We start from the raw sequence: 21,150 nt of genomic DNA, 5'->3' as shown, positions 1-21,150 counted from the left end.
AAGATGAAGGGTCCAAGTGTCTTGGGTCATTGAAAAGGATGAGCATACACACAAGAGAATTTGGATGGAGCTTGGCAAAGTCTCAGAGATGTGCCAGCTTTCTTCCAATGGGCAATCGAAGGTCACTGTGCAGAAAACTGTGGGTGAAAGAAACATACCCACACCCCAACGTTCAGAGCAGCATAATTGACAATAGTCCAGATATGGAAACGACCTAAGCATTCATCAACAGATGAATGGATAAAATGGATGTGAGATATATATATATATGCATGTATGTATTATATATATGTATGTATATATAATATACACATACACATACATACACACACACACATACATTACTCAGCCATAAAAAAAAGGATGAAATTCTGCCATTTGCAACAACATGGATGGACCTGGAGGATATCATACTTAGTGAAATAAGTCAGAAAAAGAAAGACAAATATTCTATTATCACTTACATGTGAAATCTAAAAAATAAAACAAGTGAGTAAATATAACAAAACAGAAACACACTCACAGAAATAGAGAACAAACTAGTGGTTACCAGTGGAGAGAGGGAAGGGGAGAGGGGCAGGAGAGAGGTAGGGGATTAGCAGATACAAACTACTATGTGTAAAATAGATAAGCAACAAGGATATACTGTACAGCACAGGACAATGTAGCCATTATTTTGTAATAAATTTAAATGGAGTCTAATATATAAAAATATTGAATCACTATGTTGTACACCTGAAACTAAAATAATATTGTAAATCAACTATACTTCAATTGAAAAAAGAAAAAGAAAAAAAGAAACATACCCTGGGGTCTTGAAGCAACAGCTAACATGGCTCCTACCCCTGGTGCGGTGCTACCTCTGAGTGACAGTGAGAGAAAATACAGACCAGCATTTTAAGATTTCATCTTGAAAAAGACTTACATTTTTGTCCTCTCAACTTCTTTTTCTCCTCTACTTTGCAAATAGCCTTCTTTCTTTGCCACTCCAGTTTCCAGGTTCTGTAAGGGCAGAATCAGGTAAATTAACAGGAGAAAAATAGGACCAGAAATGTATGAAGAAGTGGGGTGGAGACCAGGGCCGGGGGGCTGAGACTTGGATAAGAGAGCTGGTGAGAGGGTGAGGAAGAAGAGTTAAAAGAATGAGAAGCTCCTCATCTCTTGGTGTTTGAGAACACTGGAGAGGAAAAGAGACCTCAGAAAGGTTTCCAAAGGTTGTGAACTGGATCATAAAGTAACACCATTCAATAACCAGAAGATAAAAGGTCTTTCAAAAACATGATTAAAGATGGGAATGGCTCTTTAATTACCTTTGGATGCTAGACTGTGGGGTTTCTTTGGATGATACATTAAGTAACATTGGACCATGGGATGCTTGTGGTTTTTATTCAGTCACTCTGGCCATAACATCTTTTGATGGCATATATATTGAATGCTAATATATCACTGACAAATCTCAAGTGAGAAATCTAGTGAGAGTTCAGTAATGAAATCTACCTCATGTGCCACAAAAATTCCTGAAACAACTAGAAACTCTTTCAGATCCCCACAGAGATACAGAAAGCAAAAGATTCTGTTTCACATGAAAGCAGGGTTTCACAGGATGCAATACGGTCCAGTAGAAATTAATATATGAGTCATGTGCCTAATCATCTATTTCCAGTTACATACAACCGCAGATAGTTTTTCCTTTGGTGAAGTCACCCTCTCTGACTCTTTATAACTCTCCCAAGGATGTAGTAAGAAAATAAATCAGATTATCATTTGTATCTGTATCATTTGTGTCAAACTGAACATTTCAACAAAATGAGCAATAGTATCACAAGGCTGTTATATTAGTCAGGATTGTGGGCACTTCGTGGTCCAGTGAAGATGACATGTAAAATTAACCATCATAGCTGGGCATATAAAATTATAAATAAAACGATATTTTCATTTGATGGAATGTAGTATGAGATGTGTCTCTGCCTATTTGCCTGAGAGCCTGTTTGCCTGAGAACCAGTCAGGAATTCATCTTCTTGGGCAAGGGCACGCCTGACATTGAGGGATTCCTCTCACAGATGTTTTCCTGCTTTCGGCATCTCTCCTGAAGAGCCAGCCTTCCCGTGAGCTGAAGTGAAAGGACAGCAGACGCAGACTCAGTAGCAGGATGAGAGCCGGGCGGCAGGGAGCCTGGAAAGACCCTAAGGGGCTCCTTCAGATGCCCTCAGAGGCTTCCACCTGATGTCTTCCTAGAGCACGTCCGCAGAAACCACTCCTTCGGGCACGGAACTCCCCAGACCTCTCACCTCCGCACCAGAGGTTCAAGAGCTGGGCGATCTTTTTTGGACACACAGCTAAGGGTACGAAGAGGTTGCTGAAGAGAAAAAACAAAGGGAGCTCACGGCTGGTTGTTGCCTGGGCTCACAGGTCAGCCCTAGAAAGTCGATGTCTCTGCTTCGCTTTGTCTTTCACAGTTCATTTCATTTTGCCATCAGAAATACATTTCAGTTTAAAACCGTATCTGAGCTGCACCCTCCTCTTATATTAGAGTGGACCAACTCTTCGCAAGGTGTAATCAGGCAGTGGTGTGCCTTGTATCCAGAGGAGGAATCCTTTGTGAATATCATTCTGGAGGAAGGGTTTCTTTATGATAATGACTTACAAGTAACCCATTACCTTCTCACCAGCCAAAAACATGTGCTTTTCCAGGGCACATCTACATGCCAGTAAGTAAATATGGAAGGAAGAACTGACTGCTTTACAAGGAAACATGCATTCTTTTCTCTTGTTGGAAACCAGTTACACAAGCTAGATTCAAGTTAGATTCCTCAATAGCTGTGTTCTTATTTGATTCATTCTCATAAGAAAAGAGATTCTGGCAGCCTAACTGGTTGCTCAGTCCTCCAGCTGGAGCTAATTTCTTTTCTTTTTCCATAGCATTCATCTACACATCTCTGCTGAGTTACGGGCCTTGTGGGATAATTACTGAAGTAAATAGCTACCCTTTCCTAAGGTAAGCTCTTTAGTCTTTGTGTAACTCAGCATTACTCCTTGCACAGCACTCAACACGGTCCGTTGCTTTTGGTAAGTTCTTCGTAAATATAAACAGTAAAATGAGGATGTGTATTTGCCATGCAAAAGCCACCTAATGCTTACTAAGTAGCCACTAAGTAACCAGCACTGTGCGATCTAACTGAAAGGACATGATCTCCAACAAGGAGGGATTTATTTACACCTTGGTGAAATGAGAATTCCTTACACCCAGGACAACCAGGCATTTTGTACTGAGGCCATTAGTGAAGTACCTTCTGCTTCAGTTAATAGTTTCTGTAGCTTAGTGCAAAGACAAATACTAGCAATTGTTCAACATAAGGGATACAATATTATATAATCATGGTTTCTATAACTATCACTGCAGTGCATTGAGAAATACTGATTTATATATAGGCAAGTAAGATAGTAAATATAACTTAACTAGCAAGATACTTCTACTTAAAAAAAAAACTGTATCTGTTAAGAATGAGGATTTTAAGCTGATCGTAAAATTCATTTGTAAGAAAAACAAGCAAGAATAACAAGGGAAAACCTTTTTAAAAGAACCCATTGCAGGGGAGCTATAGTTTAATCAGTTATTAAAATATGTTATCAAGACTCTAAAATTGTGTGGTATTGGCACATGTAGAGCGAGAAAGACCAATGAAAAGGAACAGAAAATTCAGAAATAGACTCAATTGCGTATGAGATTATAATGTATGATAAACTTGACATCTTAAATCAATGAGGGGGAAAATGTATGTTTTAGTTAATGGTTAGGAATAATTGGAGAATTACAAGGAATAATGTAAAATTGGATCAGTTCCCCACACCAAGCACCAGGATAAATGGGAAGGCAACTTAAATGTAAAAAAGTAAAACTATATAATAACTAGAAGAAAACAACATGGGTGAATTTAAAATCCAGGAATGGGGAAAACTTTCTTAACTAGAACTCAAATATCCAGAAGTAGTCATGCGAAAGATTGATGTATTTGACTATATATGATAAAAATAACTTCTAAATGGCAAAAATACACCATAAGCAAAACATGAAGACAAATGACAAAGTTAGGGGAAGAATCTGATGTCACCAATAAAGGGTTAGTATCCCTACTATATTTGATGACATAAAGGAATCATTATCAAATCTTTAGGGTGATCCTGCTCTTGTGGTTATGTTTTTTAAAATTAGCCTTTATTGCTTAGAGATACTTATTGAAATATTTATGGATAAAATTATAGGCTGTCTTGGATTTGCTTCAAAATAATCAAAAGGAGGGAGGGAGGGAGAGATGAAATTAACGTGGCCATGAATTGAAAATTGTTGAAGTTGGGTGAAAAGTACAGAAAGGCTCCTTTTGCTATGATCTCTTCTTTTGTATACATTTCAAATTTTCCATCATTAAAAGATAAAATATTTTTGAAAAAAATGTTTAAAGCACATGATTACCTTAAAAAAACCCTCTTATTATAGTCATGCTCAATACATGTATGTGAACGTGAGTGGAGTAAGAATGCAGTCTTGCACATTTGACCCAATAAATCCTTGTCTATTGTATTTTTTAAACAAAGGTCATCACCTCCATCATTATGGCTGACCAGATGCTCTGAGGGACTCTCCTGCTGCAAAACAACTAAATCCTCTTGAAGACACACTGAGAATGACTGGCTTCACAAGAGACAGGGGATGTGTTCAGAGATCCTTCCCTAACGTCCCCCCAAAATCACCTGAGACTAGAAGTAGCAGCAGGAGCTGGGGCAGCTGGAAAGGGCAGGGTTACCTGAGGCTGGATGGACAATAGCATGGCTCACTGTGCCAAGAGTGAAAGGAACCTCCACTTCCGTGTGCTACTTGAGATCCTCAGGGAGGCCAAAGTGGTCCCCCACACAGAGCCCCCTGGTCACCAGCAGAAGCGAATCATATCTGGGGAAACACAGCCATGCCCGTGGCTACTCTTTGCTACAAGAGCACCTTTCAGTAGTTGCAACAGAGACTGTTAAACCCATAAAGCCTTAAATATTTGTCATCTGGCCCTTTAAGAGAAAGTTTGTCAAGCCGCTACTTTCACCCCCAGAGGAGCAGTTTCAGAGGCCTCCATTTGGCCTTCCCCACAGGCAAAAGATCCAATATGGGAATTATTGTAACTGCCAGACATAGGAATTCTAGCTATACATTCCTAGATCAAATGGCCATGGACCTAGAAATGACCATGGACCAGGTGAGCCCGTGAACCCAGGGGATCCACTCTAAGTGGACTTTGGCCAGGACATCATTTATGACCAGCCCTACTGTGCTCCACGCTAATAGGCCATGATGACACCTATCCAATGGTCCTGGGAATATGTGGGTATTGCCCTTTCCCGAGTGTACAGATTCCAGAGTAGACGGCCATAGGTCCCTGTGCAGAAGCTCTGGGGTAATCATCACCACACATACTCATCACGGTAAACCTAGTTCCTCCTCCTGGGGATCTGGCCTACTCTTCGGTTTCTGGGTTCTAGGTTTGAAAACTGGTGCAAGTTCAGAAATTAAGTAAAGGATTGTGACTTTTTATTGGGGCCACTACCTTTAGTCTTTTTTGTCATTTATCTTTGATCTTTTTTCTGACAGCACAAGCTGAGGAGTACCTCTGTCAGCTGCCAATCAATTTTGCATCTCAGAATGCCATGTTCTGTTACCCTTCTTTGTAAGTCTTTGTAGGGTGGTCTCCCTCAGCTGCCCCTCCAATCTAGCCAGTCATTACAATAATTGTGTCCATGTGGCCTCCTTTATGAGAGCCTTTTATAAGCTACCAGTGAAACCTGCTTTTTATACCTAGCTTTTCAAACTGCTCATACATTGTTTACAGCTTTTCATTATCTTTTTCTAGGGCATCAACAGTGCAGAGCAATAGCCTTTTAATCTCATTGTTCTTAAAGTTACCATTTCCCCACATACTTCTCGACTGCCTGTTATTGTCACACTAGCTAGTGTGCCACACCCCACCAGTGCACCTTCCCAAGTCACCTCTGGTGAGAATGTTAACCACTAGATTGCCACCTTTGGCCACGCACTATAATTACTCCACCTTCTCAGTGACAGGGGCCTCATTGCAATAAGGAGGTATATGATCCAAGTCCAAAATCTCATCTTATCACCCATTTTCTCCAGCCACTCCTGTCCACAGTGTCTGTCTCAGCAAGACCACAACTTTCTCAGATTGGGTTATCTCTGCAGGAAAAGTGGGGCTATGTAGGAAAGGAGCAAATAGATCTGTGGAAATTATAGCAAATTCTCCTGTTCTTGGGTGGGTGGCAGAGTCACTGTTATTTATTGTATTAGCTGATAATTTACATACATTTACATATAATCTTTTGGGTATTTCTAACAATATTTTTTCACAATAAGAAGGCAAAAATTGTTTATTAATTGTCTATATTGCATACAATTTTATGCTACCATAATTAGAAAATTACGAAAAGGCATTACTGCATTTAAAGTTTTTCTCTTAGGCTTTCAAATACTTTAAAACAATTTATGCATTATTTTGTTGTTGTTCAAAGTATATATAGTCGATTGGAATTAACTAGGAGTAGTGGTAATTATCTTTGTCACTTTTAATGTAATCTCATTCATAAATTTTGAATAGAAAAATGACTCGATTAACTTTTAATAATATAATCTGTTTAACTTAACTTTTAACCAATTTATGTTTTAAGTCTCCATTTTGAGATATATCTAGAGATTGATATATCTTTATAAGAAGTCATGATCTTTACAGGGTTCTGAGATAACTATCAATGTAATTAAGGACAGTTTCCCGGGCCAAGTTCTAATAAATTGTGCTGATTTTGCTTAAGTTTCATTTTTCCATGAACTTTGTTGCAATATTAATGTAATGATTCTCAATTCTTTGCATGATGGAGTCTTTAAATACTGATAAGACTTTGCATAGTCTAGAGTTATCAACAGATATCTTGGGTGACTGTTTTCTGTTTTTTAGGCAAGGGAGTACATGATTACATCTATGTTTTATAAAAATACAGCTTGGTGTTCTGATAATGAATGGAAATGAAGAGTGTAGGGAAGGAAGGAGAGAAGCTGTGGCGGACTCTTACCAAAGTCAAAGTGAAAAACAGTTAAGTGTCTAAATCAGATGGTGACACTGGTAGCAAAGAGAAGAACGGACCAGGAAGCTGTATGGGTATATCCTGGGGAAGCACCTGGTGACTAATCTGAAATAGAGATAAGAACAAGGACTAGTCAAAGGTGACTCAAGTTTCTAGTCAGGTGGACTGGGTGGAAATGTGCCATCAACACAGTTTGGTAATCAGTGACAAACTGACAAGTTTGGCAAGGAAAAGATCCACTTGAGTTTTACCCATATTAATTGTGACAAGTCTGTCGGCCTAGAGGAAGAGCCAACAGAGATTATCAAGCAAGTACATTTGCTAAAGGAAAACTTCATAAGATTTTTTAAATCTTTTAAGAACTTCTTTGCCATTACCTTAGTTATGCCTTTCCTATTTCCCCAGAGGAAACCAGACAGATCTCCTAGGCCTGTAGGAAAGGAGAAGAGACAGCCATTTAGACACCCTGAGCTGGAAGCAGCCCTAGGCCAGTCCTAATACCAGGTTCAGGTCCATGGTGGTCTAATATGGAACTGATTTTTTTCCATATGATTTTAGATTTTAGTCTTTTTAAAATCACAGTACAAAATATTTTCAAAATTATGAGAAGTCCAAATGTTTCTAGGTTTGTATTATACAGTTCATGCTAAAAATGAATGATCATATACCAAAAAGCACACAACCCATAATTCCAGTGGGACCACTATGGAAATCATCAATACATAACAACAGGCCTAACTATATATAGCATTATGCCAACCAGTCCTCTTATAAATGGGAGATATAAAGCATTAGCAGCAGGCCCACTTTGGGCTTTTTTTTTTTTCAGTTGAATTATCTTACCTTTAAATGTATTTGCATTGGGAGAAATGTAAAACTCCTCAAATGTAACCATACATACTTAGAAAAAGTTTTTCTTGTGATGAGAGCTTTTAAGATCTCCTCTCTTAACAACTTTCAAATATGCAATACAGTATTGTTAGCTATAGTCACTATGCTGTACATTACATTCCCAGGACGTATTTACTTTATAACTGGAATTTTTTACCTTTTGACTCTCTTTATCCATTTCACCCACTCCCCACCTCCAGCAACCACCGATCTGTTCTCAGACTGTATCTATGAGCTCAGTGCTTTTTATGTTGTGTTGTTTTATTTTGCTTTAGTTTCCACATATAAGTGAGATCATACAGTATTTGTCCCTCTCTGACTTATTTCACTTAGCGTAATGCCCTCAAAGTCCATCCGTGTTGTCACAAATTCTTTTTTTGGCTAAATCATATCCCGCTGTGTGTATATACCACACTTTCTTTATCTGTTCATTCATCAATGACATTTAGGTTATTTCCATGTGTTAGTTACTGGAAATAATGCTGCAGTCAACATGGAGGTGCATATATCTTTTCAAATGAAATTTAAAATTTTGTTTTCTTCAAATAAATATACAGAAGTATAATTGCTGGGTCATATATAGTTCTATTTTTAATTTCTCGAGAAACCTAGACATTGGAAACTTTTAAACCAGGCCTAACTCTAGAAACTCAGCCCTTACAATATGCTGACCTCATATGTTATATGCTTGGGCCCTTCCAAGGTCTTTAACTAAAGGGAATTCTTCTGAAAAAAAATTAAATTTTTGGTATGGAAGAGTTAGGGGGAACTAGAAGTTCTCAGAGGATGTACATTCTTTAGCTTTTGGACTTTAAGCCTCCAAACAACATGTTTGCCTACTTGACTTAATTCAAAAATGATCTAAGGCCTCTACGTGCTGGACACTGTGCTCAGTGTCACAGGAGAAACAAAGGTAAATAAAAACCAAGTTCTGCCTCCCAAGAAGCTCATATTTCTCTCCATCTTTGTCTACCGAACATCACTGGATGGCATACTATCCTAAAAGAAGGATTAGGTTTAGTGAAAGTACCAACAACCTAAGGTTTACTAGTTGTAGGCTAATACATAGCACAGGACTTATTTAGACCAATCCTAAGTCCCTACATTTAGCATAGTATCAAGGACAGCCTTGAATGGCAGAAGAAGGGCATGAGTGGAAAAGAGTAGCAGTTGGCAATCTCCTATTTATTTTTCCTACTTATTTTTAAGACACTTACAGTTTTATGGATCACTTATATGTTGTAGTGGACATTTAAAAAAATTTATCATCATCCCTTCCTTTAAGAATCTACCCCTTCCAGACATGATGAGATCCCAGTGGAGCTTTTAACCATGACACAGCCCAGCCTCCATTGGCCATAGGCCATCTGAGGGTGCATGACTCCTCAGATCATCCAATCATGTCCCTTAAGGCATAGTGATTGATTGGTCCAGAGGTGTGCATGTGCTCCAAGTAGAGCCAATCAGAATCTATTTTGCAAGTTGATATGTGGACAGCGGTAGAAGCAGCAATTTTTCCAATGATTTCTAACCACAGACCAAACTTGTTCACCATAAGGGAAGAGTGTGCAAGTGGAACAGAGCCAGGCAGAGATAAGCAGTGCCAAGACAGGAGACTGATGACATCATCTGAACTCGCAGATATATTTCTTAAACTTTCAATTATGCGAAGTACGAAACAAAAACACACGGACATAAGCAAAACATTTTGTCTATATCTGTTTTTTCAGGGCTTATTTGTTGATGTAACTGAAATTTTAAGAAGCAGTATGAGAAATAAAGCTGAAAGTATAAGAAGTTAGATTGAGTATCTGTTGCTTGAAACCAAGAGTCCTGACTTAAAAAGGGAGTAACATCTTTAATGTCCTTAAACCCTGTGTGGAGGTTTAGTGGGGCTGCAGCCTTAAATCTCTGAGGGTAACAAGGGGCAAAGCAGTGGGCATGGTGCAGATGCCCTGCTCTTCAATTGCTGTGCCCAGAAGAACAGCTTTCTAGGGTATGAGTTCACTGTGTCTCTCAAGTCTCATCCAAAAAGATTTGGAGCAATCTCTGCCACTCTCCTTCAGTATCAAGGATGTTGCTGGAAGCAGCATCTTGGAATTCTAAGCATCCAAGGCAGACTTCACCTCCTTATTAGCAATTTGAACGGTTTGCCATCAGGTCTTGGGACTTGACCCTTTTTCTTTGCTCTGACTCCCTGAAGATGCTGAGCAATGAATTGAGATCACTGATCTGAGATTTCTAACTCCACAAAGAGAAATATTTTAGCTCCTTCCTCTTTGTGATGAACACGTAGACTTCCGGTTATGAATAATCTGAAAATAAGCATTTCGTGGGCCCTCACGGACTGTTGTTAAACTGGTAAGTCATTAATCAATTTCAATTACTTGGCACGATAGGAGGATGAGGTCTGGAAATCATTGTCATGGCCGATAGACGGTCCACGGTGCCCTGGCCTGGAATTTGGCTACTGAAAGAAAACACATGCAAAAAGTAGCTGAGGCTTCAGCCTCACAAGCTCTGATAATTTATCGCTAAAAATAAACATGTGCTCAAGAGACAACTACTATGTAAACACTCCCAGAAAGATTTTTCAGCATCTGCATACGGAAGCTGCCATCCAATACCCAGGGAAGCTGAGGGCACAGCGCACAAAGAATGCTTTATCTTTTGGGGGAGCGAGCATCTGCCGAGCTTGAAGGAAAGACAGGACAAGGAGCCACTTCTCTTGCTCAGGCAGGGAAATGAAACATGATTCATCATTCCGTCTTAAGCAGTCGCACGTTTACTGTTCCATAACAGTGCTAAATATTGGAGTTTGCCTTTCATTAGAAACACACTGCCTTTCCTTAGCGATGGTGTTGGGCTGCAAAATACTTACTGGGAAGCAGAGACATCAACACGCCTTGTTCTCCCTAAGTGTGCCATGTCCACCATATGACCTGGCACTTGGTGGTTGCTTAACAGTTTGTATCCCCCCCCCCATTTTTCTATTAATACTGTCTACTTTAGGCAAATATGATTTGTGAAAATCAGAACCTTATAGGTTGCTAAATTAGAACACAAATACTGTAAAACTAAAGGACTCTTTACCTCAGAACAATTAATAAACTGAAAGTTTCCTCATTTGAGATGCATTTAAAATATACAATTTAAGACTTGACCTATGATCCAGCAGTCCCACTCTTGGGACTATATCCAGATGAAACTTTAATTCAAAAAGATACATGCACCCACATGTTCACAGCAGCACTGTTTACAATAGCCAAGACATGGAAGTAACCTAAATGTTCATCAACAGATGACTGGATAAAAAGCTGTGGTATACACACACACACACACACACACACACACATACACACATGAAAAGGGAATATTATACAGCCATAAAAAGAATAAATACTGCCATTTGCAGCAACCTGGATGGATCTAGAGATTGTCATACTAAGTGAAGTAAGCCAGAAAGAGAAAGAGAAATACTGTATGATATTACTTATATGTGGAATCTCAAAAAATGACACAAATGAACTTATTTACAAAACAGAAACAGTCTCATAGACAGAGAAAACAAACTATGGTTACCAGGTGGGGAAAAGGGAGTGGAGGGATAAACTGGGAGTTCGAGATTTGCAGATAATAACTACTATATATAAAATAGATATACAATAAGATCCTACTGTATAACACAGGGAACTATATTCAATATCTTGTAATGGCCTATAATGAAAAAGAATATGAAAAGGAACATATATAATTGAATCACTATGCTATACACCAGAAATTAATTCATTATAAACTGACTCAGTAAAAATAAATAAATAAATAAAATGCACAATTTACATCCCACTTTTCAGGGACACTTCGAGGATGTAAGAAACAGGGCACACATTTGTGTGTGCCATTTTGTCTCCATCAGGAGGGCTAGAGGAAGAACTGACCGAAAGAAAAGCTGTTTCGTGAAGCAGGAAGTTGAAAACTTAAAGCTTTTAACTTGAAATTAGGTTTGGGGATTATCTGAGGTCTTCAAATATTCATACAAATTGTATTCTTTGTTACCACGGGTCATAGGCGAGATTGTGCAGTGCCAGCATTGTGACAGGAAAACCCCCAGGATCATCAGTTCATGGATTTAGAATATGAAATTTTGCCACGGATCACACACGCATTGTGATGGGGAGTTGCTTTGGCTGAGCCATGTGAGACCCTGAGACCCCTGCCAAGATGAGGAGGGATGGAAGCCAGGTCAAAAGGAAAGAACTGCATGCTACTTGATATCCTGCTTTCTTGGCTTGCCTGGGAGCCAGAAAGCCTAAACCTGCCCCTCAATATAGATCAGACTTCCCGGAATAGACTAGCCTCCCAGCTGAGCCCGGTCTCCCCCAGCCCACCCCTGCCCTCTGCCAGGGTTATTCACATCTGCACTAGATGTCATAATGAAATCCTCACTCCAGGCCTAAAGTTGCATCTCTACAGGTGCCTTTCTAAATTTAGCAGATGGTTTAGTTTATTTCTCTTGTTTTGGGTTTGTTTATGATTTTGTGATCTCACATAGTTACACATAACATTATTTAAGGAAGATTGAGGTTTTTCATGGTTCCTGACTGTGTAGAGTCTAACACTCACTTTCAGCAGTTACTGAGTAATTAACATTTCTGACTACCAGCTAGCTCCTTCCCAGTCTTGCTCCCCACATCAGAATTTATGAAAAGCAATCACCTAATTCTAGTGTTCAGTAAGTTTCTGATGGACTAATGATGGACTAATGTCAGAAGCCCAGAATTTAAGAAATAATCCTGTGACTAACTCTTGAGCATTGGCTTGAGCAAGTCCTGGACCGCAGGACTCTCATGATGGTTAATTCTATGTATCAACTTGGCTGAGTCACAATGCCCAGATATGTGGTCAAACGGTATTCTTGATGCTTCTATGAGAGTGTTTTTGAAACAGTGGATTTTATATAAAGCAGATTGCCCTCTGTAGTGTAGGTGAGCCTCATCCAATCAGCTGAAGGCCTGAATAGAACAAAAAGACTGTCCTCTGGAGGAAGGCATAATTCTGCAGCAGACAGCCAGCCTTTGGACTTGAACTGCAATATGAACTCATTCTTGGGTCTCCAGACTGCTGGGACTTGCCAGTCTCTATAATTATGTGAGCCAATTCCCTAAAATCTCTCTCTCTCTCTTTATTTTTATTTTAGTTTATCAATCTACTTCTCTGGAGAACATTGACTAATACAACTCTTTTTTTGTCCATTTTAAATTATGGAATAAATTGAGTCCATTCTGCAGGCATCATGGCTGCTATGATGAGCTAAAGAAATAATATGTGCAAGAGATTTGAAATAAATAAAGCACTGATCAAATATAGGATTTATTTCAGTACACCTTGAACTTAAGAATTTCAGCAATTTCAGTTAAAATCAGCAATTTACTTAAAGATAAATACCAAAAATTTCTTTTTCTGCAAACAGCACTTGCATGGAGTTCTAACCTTCAGTCAGGTCTCTCCACCAGTGAGCTCAGATAAGTCCAACCTAAGTATGGCCCCAAGGGTCTCAGAAGAAGTGGCACTATTTCAAGGTGAATGTCAAAGTTGTTCTCCCTGGGTCATTTACCTAGTTCTTGGTAGAAAGTCCTAACTTATCTCTAACAGGTCCTCATTCTCTCCACCAGGGTACACAAGGGTTTCCAGGTGACCTCTGATTTCACGTATATTTAGCTAACCAAGACTAGATTGATGACCCAATGACCTCTTTGATCATTCATTTATAAAAAAAAAAAAAAAAAAAAAAAACCTATTCCTCCAACAAGGCTTTGTAGAAAATCTATCATCTGCCACAAACTGAGGGTCCAAAGATGATCAAGACACCACCCCGTCTAAAACAATGTCCAAGGGAGATGACTGGAGACAGTCTCAAATCCCTAAGATCGAGAATATGGAAATGCTTTCATAGCCTCCTGGCTTTTCTCCTGAATCCTATTTTTTGCTTAGAGTCACATAGAACCTATGAATATTTTCACACCACAAGTTAAGCACTTTTTCAACTGTATTTAAGCTTAATCTCTTTTATAAAGCAATCATTTTTTGTCCCTTATAAATGGGAACAATTGCTTTGTTTGCTGTGTTTGCTCCTTTTACCAGATATACAATCAGTGATGAGCAGAGGACTAATAGAATCAATGGGTCATTAGGTTCATCCATTTACCTGATAACCAGCCTTGGATCTGAAATTCAGTCTCATACTTCAGATAATTCAGTTGATGCCCCAAGTCTACATATTGACACTTTTCTGTCCTGTAGTTGACCAAGTGTGGGTTCAACTCTTGCATTCCAAGAATAGACCACAAAATACGTCTTTTTTCTCTCCTCCAAGAGCAGGGCAGGGGTGCCAGAGCCAAGCTACTCTGCTCCATGCAGGACCCTCTAATGGGCAAGCTGTGGTCCAGGGATCCCCATTAGCCTGGAGTCCCTTCTTACCAAGCCTCCTTCCTTCTCTGTCTCCTTTCACAGGTGTCAGACCTGCACTGTAGTATGACCACCCACGCTGCCTATTTCCATCCCCCTTTCCCTTTATTTTACACGTTACATCTGTTGGGCTTCAATCCTATCCTGGCATCTGCTTCCTAAAAGACTTGAACTGACACGTTTTGTGTCTGGCTTCTCTCACCTAAAATTACATATGCAAGATTCAACCATGAGCAATCTTTTTATTTAAAAAAAATCTAATTATATACCAATAAGAGTATTAAAATTATATATACATATATAAATTGTATAACTCACTCTTTCTCATCTTTAGGGTTGAATCTACTCTTGCAACTGCCAGCCTCCTCGAAACTCAGCCAAATCTCACTGAAGGTCTAACACAGCCTGAAGTGCATCTCTGCTAAGAACATGTCCCAGAATCAGCTCACAAACTACAAACAGCTCACTCATTCATGTTAACAAATATACATTAATACCTACACTGTGCCAGGAACCAGGAGGGGCACCCCTTGGCCGGTCAAATAAATTTCAAATTCAGTAGCCTGGCAGTTGAGGGCCCCACAGTGTGGTTGGTCTGCCTCTGCAGGTTTATCTTCACATACCACACACTCACCCTTGATGTTATGTTCCACCGTTCCCAGGATTCCTCCCTCATACCAGTCTCAACCTCCAGGCAAGTCTGGGCAGGGCTGGCATCCCTCCCTGTCCACAACCCCAAAGGCAGAGGCTCACTTTGATTTCAGTCCCCAGGCAGCATTTTTGATGCTGATAATGGAAAAAGGCCTTAGGAACGAATGGGGAAAGCTCTGGGCTGAGAACAGAGAGAGCAGAGTTCAAGACCCTATTCTTCTACTTATTGCCTTTGTGATTTGAACTAGTCACTTAATCTTTCTGAGCCTCATTTGTATAATAAAGAGATCAAACTAGATTGATCTAAAATCCTGTATGGCTTGATTGAAGACTCCAACCTAAATGATTAAACAGGGAAGATGACGGAGACGGTACTGGTGCTTTTGGCTGTATAATGAACCACAGCATGTACTTAATGGTTCAGTTACTTTCATTTTGTCATTTACTTCAAAATAATCTTCTGCACTGCCTTGCCCCAAATACTGGGTAACCCTGATCTCCATCTGGTACCTATTCTGTGGGCATTCAGGGACTTTCATTTCCTGTATTTGAGTCTGGAATCTTTGAGAGCCCTAATTTCATTTTGGGGGGGAATAAAATTGGCCCTGCATTCTGGAACTTAAAAAAGCTGGACACTCTATGATCCATTTGTATCATAAACATGTTCACACACAAACAGAGAAAATCCAAACAATTTCATTAATATGTAACAGCTGTTCTGCATGTCAATAACTTTGATTGTTTTAACTTGTCGATTTATACAATTCAATCTTTATATCGTTTTGCATGAGTCTAAAATTCTTAAATGTAAGAAGGCAAATATTCATAATTCCATTTTAATAATATTCTTTTGGTTTGGAATTTCTGCCACTGATCTAAAAATAGTTAAAGAAGTTCTTTTACTTTTATTTTAAATATGAATGCCTTTTGACTTGATCATCTGTCATCTGAGGCTCTTAGCTTCCCTCTGAATTGAATTCTATGCATGAATTTGTAATGCTTGAAAATAGTAGTTAAAAATGTAAACATCAACAACATACACACAACAATGCTCAAGTTAAACTGCTTACTATTAATGCATGTGATTATGTAATATTTTAAGCACTTAATAGCACTTAGAAGATTTGTCTTCATATAGCTCTAATATTCTCTGGAGTTTTCATTCCATTTTCCAAGCATATTTACTTGCTCTTTTAAAAATTGCTAGAGAAAGCCAAGATAAATATGCGACCAGGCATTTAATAAGTCTCTTTAAGTTTATTATACAACAGGGAAAGAAAGGAAACAAACATTTATTATGTGTATATGTGCTAACCCGTATGCTAAGTACTTTCATACATTTTCTCTCATTTAATTACAGATAAAAAATTGATAGTAACACAAAGGAAAAGTAATAAACTTTGAGAATTTAACAGAAGTCTGATGATTTTACTAAATTCATGAAGTTTTTTAATGCCTTATTCATGTACTTATTTATTTATTTATAATTGAAGTATAGTTAATGTGCGATATTATATTAATTTCATGTATACAACGTAGTGATTTGACACTTAAATATATTACAAAATGATCACCATAAGTCTGGTCACCATCTGTCATTACACAAAGTTGTTACAGTATTATTGACTATAGTCCTTATGCTCTAAATTACATCCCTGTTACTCATTTATTTTGTAACTAGAAGTTTGAACCTCTTAATCCCCCTCACCTATTTCTCTCCTCTCACCTTCCCTCTAGCAAATACCAGGTTGCTGTCCCTATGAGTCTGTTTCTGTCTCATTTTATTTATTCATTTGTTTCGTTTTTCAGTTTCCACATGTAAGTAAAATCATATGGTATTTGTACTTTTCTGATTTATTCCCCTTAACATAATACCCTCTAGATCCATCCATGTTGTCATAAATGACAAGATTTCATCCTTTTTATGACTGAGTAATATTCCATCATGTATGTATGTACTGCATCTGTTTTATCCATTCATCAATAGGCATTTATGTAGCTTTCATATCTTGGCTACAATAAATAATGCTGCAATGAACATAGGGATACATAAATCTTTTCAAATTAGTGTTTTTTTTTTCTTTGGGTAAGTACCCAGAAATGGAATTGCTAGATCATATAGTAGTTCTATTTTTAATTTTTTGAGGAACCTCCATACTGTTTTCCATAGTGGCTGCACCAACTAACATTCCCACCAACAGTGCACAGAGTTCCTTTTCTCTGCATCTTCCCCAACACTTATTTGTTGTTTTTTTTGATGAAAGGGATTCTGACAGGTGTGAGGTGATATCTCATTGTGGTTTTGATTTGCATTTCCTTGATGATTAGTGATGCTGAGCATCTTTTCATGTGTCTATTGGCTATCCATATGTCTTCTTTGGAAAAATGTCTATTCAGGTCCTCTGACCATTTTTAATTGAATTACTTGGTATTTTGACATTGAATTGTATCTCTTTATATATTTTTTAATATTAACCCTTTATTTAGTATATACTTTGCAAATATCTTCTCCCATTCAGTAAGCTGCTTTGTCATTTTGTTAATAGTTTCCTTTCCTGTGCAGAAGCTTTTCAATGCCTACTTTAAGTTCAAGTTGAATAATGAATATTTATTTGATCTCCCTAAAAACATCATTTCTAGTGTATAATTAAGATAAAACCTTCTGGGATTGCCTTGATAACTAAAAATGTGTTCAGGATTTTGACTCTTCTATTTCTCCTATTCTGTCATGTTAATTTAATATTAAAATTATATTTTACATAGTCTTCCCTTTGTTCAGCTTATTTTTTAGGAAATCTGAGAACAGATTTGCATTAGGTGTGATATGTTCTTGGAGCGTTGCAAAAATGTATTTCATTTGTATCTAATAGACTTCATTGACATAAAGTAAGACATTTTCAGGTTACTTCTAATTCAAGTTTTGAATTGTTAATGAGTCCGTAGTTAAAATAGCAATTAAAAAATAATAGCACTTAACTAGACCCATTTGTACCTTTAAAGTGTATTGAAATTGTCCAAGCATGTTATCATAAAGCAGAAATTATTGGTGGGGCAAAAGCTCTTTGATCCTGATTGGCAATGAATGGTCACCAAGATAAAAGACCTTAAAATATCCATCCTTGTAAGAAAAAACAAAACAAATCCTGTGCCTTCTAGGAGCAATTTGTAGAAGGAGTAGTATAAGAAGGCATTCTTTATGCATAAATAGAAAAACATGGATGAAAGATAAATATTTTCAAATATTAAAATTTACAATAGCAATGTCAGTGGTATTTTTATTGATTGACTGAAAGTTAGCATTATGAGAAATTGATGCATACCATTGTAGTTCACTAAAGTGGAAATTTAATAAATGAGACTCAACTGACTCAAGAGTTATGTTATTAACAACAGTTATTGACATTTGGGAGCAAAGAACCATCACGTTAGTTTCTCATTAGATTTTTGCAACAGCCCAGTAAGTTCTCTATAATCAGCATCACCATTCCCTTTTTACAGCTGGTATTGATGTTAGACTAGGGCCAAGATAAGAATGGTCAGTAACTGATTTTGAGTTCCCTGCTGGCCCCATTTTCCAAGAGGTTTAATTGAGGACATCAGAAGTACATGACTATTTAACTTTGTTATATTACACCTACATTCAACTCCTGTTAGCTTAGCCAAACTCAAGAGATTGTATAGATTACAGGCCAGTACTTTTCAACTTTAACCCACATAAAAATCACCTAAAGGGCTTGTTAAAACACAGACTTTCAGGTCTGAACCTCAAAGATTCTGATTCAGTAGGTCTAGGAAGGACCTGAGAATCTGCATTTTAACAAGTGCTCAGCTGATGCTCCTGCTGCCAGTCCATGGTCCACTCTTTGAGTTACAGTGTTATATGCTACTGGCTTTATTTAATCTAGTGCCTAATAAAGGAATAGATTGCTAGAGCCACAAGGAGATAGCCAACAGGTCTGCAATAATAGCTTTAATGCTAACAGGGCCATTTGGCATGGCTGTGAGCTGCACAACTCTAGAGAGTGCTACTTACACAGCTTAAACCTGCACAGCTGTCAGTTTCATCTTTAAGTACTAAATGTGTATGCTCTAGAAGGAGGAGTGGGAATGGAAGAGGCAGAGAAAGGAAAGAAACAGTATCATTTCGACCATTGGGTGTTTGGGATTCCCCAGATCCAGAAATATTATCACAACCAGTCTACTTAGGCTGATTTAGGGTCAGAAATCATATCTAAGGAGAAAATCTTAAATCAGCTTTGGAAGCCAGATGCTATAGATTAAACGTTTGCGTCCGCCACAAATTCACATGTTGAAACCTAATTCCCAATGTGATGGTATTAGGAAGCGGGGCTTTGGGGAGATGCTTAGGTCATGAGGGTGGAGCTCTCATGAATGGGATTAGTGCCCTTACAAGAAGTGATTGAGAGCTTCTCAGCCTCTTCTGCTATGTGAACACACCAAAAAGATAGCCATCTGTGAACCAGGAAGCAGGCTCTCATCAGACATCAAATCTGCTGACACCTTGATCTTAGACTTCCAGCCCCAAAGCTGCAAGAAACAAGTTTCTGTTATTTATAAGCCACTCAGTGTATGGCAGTCTGTTCAGAGGCCCAAAAGGAATAAGACACCAAGAATCTGGGGAGTTTTGAAGTTCATGTGGTACTAGTTGAGGTCCAGAAGACAAAAGCCATCACAAAATTGGGAAGAAGATCATCCAGCCCATTTTTCCCCAGGCTACCCAGTGACTTTGGTGGCATGGGGACACCGGAAGCATTAGGAGACAGTATCAAGATACCATCAGCAAGGACACCAGCAGCAGAGGCAGTGAAAACCTGCCTCCTCCAAGTGGCTGGCAAACAGCTGTCTCCCTCACAAACCTCACAAAGGCAGGATCAGAAGAACTGAGCAACTGTGAGATACCACCTAGTGACTCCCAGCGAGGGGCAGGGTGGGGGGAACTCAGGGCGATTCCACTGGGGGATGGGGCTGAGATCTGGGAGCAGTGCAGGTGGGGAATAAAAACCCTGCTGAATGTTACTAATAAATGCAACTCCTTTCATGCTCACAGGCTGGTGAGTTCCAAGGAGATTCAAAGGAAAAAAATTTTAAATTACAGCTATCATAAGAACACAGATTGCAAGCATTCCCTTTTATAATGGGAATAACTTTATTATTTTACTGTTAGTCACACATCATGAGTAATTCACATTTCTAATTGATCTCTGCTGCTTGTAAACCACCACTTCAACTACCACTTCAGTTTGCTACCAGTTTGACAACTGATACAAACCCATAGCTCTGCAAGTGTGGAAGTGTCAGAAGAGCAGGTTTTGCTGAGGTCAAATTCACTGAGTTGTAGAGACCGTCTTCTCTTCCTCCTCCTCCCAGCATTCCTTGCTTGATCCATAAAGTCCACCTCTTGGAAAGAAATGGGAAGAGAGTGTCTGTCTTCGTTTCACCTCAAAGAAGAGGAGTGATGTATCTAACTAATGAATTTGGGGAAAGGAACTGAATTGTTCCTAGCTTAGTTCTTTCTGGTTTGGATGTGGTGAGTTCTCAGGGAAAAAATTATCCTCTTTTGTCATGGAGGGGTTTGCCCTCCATGAAGGAGAATCTTAAACTTGTGTGGGAGATGAGCAGGTAGTCTAGTTCAAAATCATTTAGCTGCTGTTTCAAACCACATTCTCCCATCAGGGTCCCAAAACAAAAAAAACAGGTGGCACACTCAAATTAGGATAATTTGACGAGGGTATATTTACAAATGGGCAACTGACAAAGATGGGAGCAGAGTGTAGGAAAAGCATGAGGGATTGTGCCAGGACAGAGCTCCCCATGTCAGTGGCCACCATCCAGTCTGTTGAGGGCCTGAACAGGACAGTAAGACCAAAGAAGGCTGAATTTGCCTGGCTGCATGAGCTGAACTGCCATCTTCTCTTGCCCTTGGTGTTCCTGGTTTCCAGGCCTTCAGACACAGACTGGAATCTACACCAGCTCTCGGGCCTTAAAACTACATT

At 38.8% G+C, this 21,150-nt stretch overlaps 1 long non-coding RNA gene across 2 annotated transcripts in view; it reads right to left on the bottom strand.

Moving 5' to 3' along the window:
* The window catches only part of LOC105099165 (uncharacterized), a 48,880-nt gene that overhangs the window by 7,753 nt on the left and 19,977 nt on the right, over window positions 1-21,150 (bottom strand). For both annotated transcript variants that reach the window (XR_010380672.1, XR_010380673.1), the window contains exons 2-3: window positions 7,507-7,559; window positions 926-1,002 (exon numbers count right to left, since the gene is read on the bottom strand). This is a non-coding gene — a long non-coding RNA (uncharacterized LOC105099165). The remainder of the gene's footprint in view (window positions 1-925; window positions 1,003-7,506; window positions 7,560-21,150) is intronic.

This window comes from Camelus dromedarius, chromosome 4, assembly GCF_036321535.1.
Source record: "Camelus dromedarius isolate mCamDro1 chromosome 4, mCamDro1.pat, whole genome shotgun sequence".
Classification (NCBI taxonomy): domain Eukaryota; kingdom Metazoa; phylum Chordata; class Mammalia; order Artiodactyla; family Camelidae; genus Camelus; species Camelus dromedarius.
Note: the sequence above shows the minus strand (reverse complement) of the source record. Positions and strands in the feature narration are given on the sequence as shown.